Below are 709 nucleotides of genomic sequence, written 5' to 3'. Positions count from 1 at the left end.
AATGAAAGTCAAATGTAAATATTCTAATATTTTGAGATACTGGATTTTTGACTTTCATGAGCTGTAAGCTCTAATAATCAAAATTAAAACCAAAAAAACTTTTGAAATGTTTTACTTTACATTTAATGAATCTAGTGTTGCGAATCAGCTCATGGGGAAATATTAATAATTAATCATAACTAGAAGGGGGTAATTCTCAACATGCCACTAGGTCGTAAATGGATCTGGTGTCGGGGTTGCCATGGTAACCATGGTCCTGGGCCTTGTTCGCAGACAACTTGGCCCCAGTATGTTTATTGGGGGGAGGGTTTCTGTGAACATTTGTTAATCTAATGAATAACTGATTTGTTAAATCAAATGAAAAATTGTGTTTTCTGATTGGTCCAGACGCTACACTAGAATATTTGAAAGTTTAACTTTTTGAAATGTTACAAAAAAAAGAGACATTTTTCACATTGTGTGTGTTCACTGCTGTGCACTTTGGATGGGTTAAATGCAGAGCACTAATTCCGAGTATGGGTCACCATACTTGTCCACATGTCACGTCACTTTCTTTCTTTCACTTATATATATATATATATATATAATATTTTCATTTACATTTATTCATTTAGCAATGGAAGCAATCAAAATCAACAAAAGAGCAATGATATGGAAGTGCTATGACAAGTCTCAGTTAGCTTAACGCAGTACACATAGCAAGTTTTTT

This window comes from Sinocyclocheilus anshuiensis, unplaced genomic scaffold, assembly GCF_001515605.1.
Source record: "Sinocyclocheilus anshuiensis isolate Anshui unplaced genomic scaffold, SAMN03320099.WGS_v1.1 scaffold394, whole genome shotgun sequence".
Lineage (NCBI taxonomy): Eukaryota > Metazoa > Chordata > Actinopteri > Cypriniformes > Cyprinidae > Sinocyclocheilus > Sinocyclocheilus anshuiensis.
Note: the sequence above shows the minus strand (reverse complement) of the source record.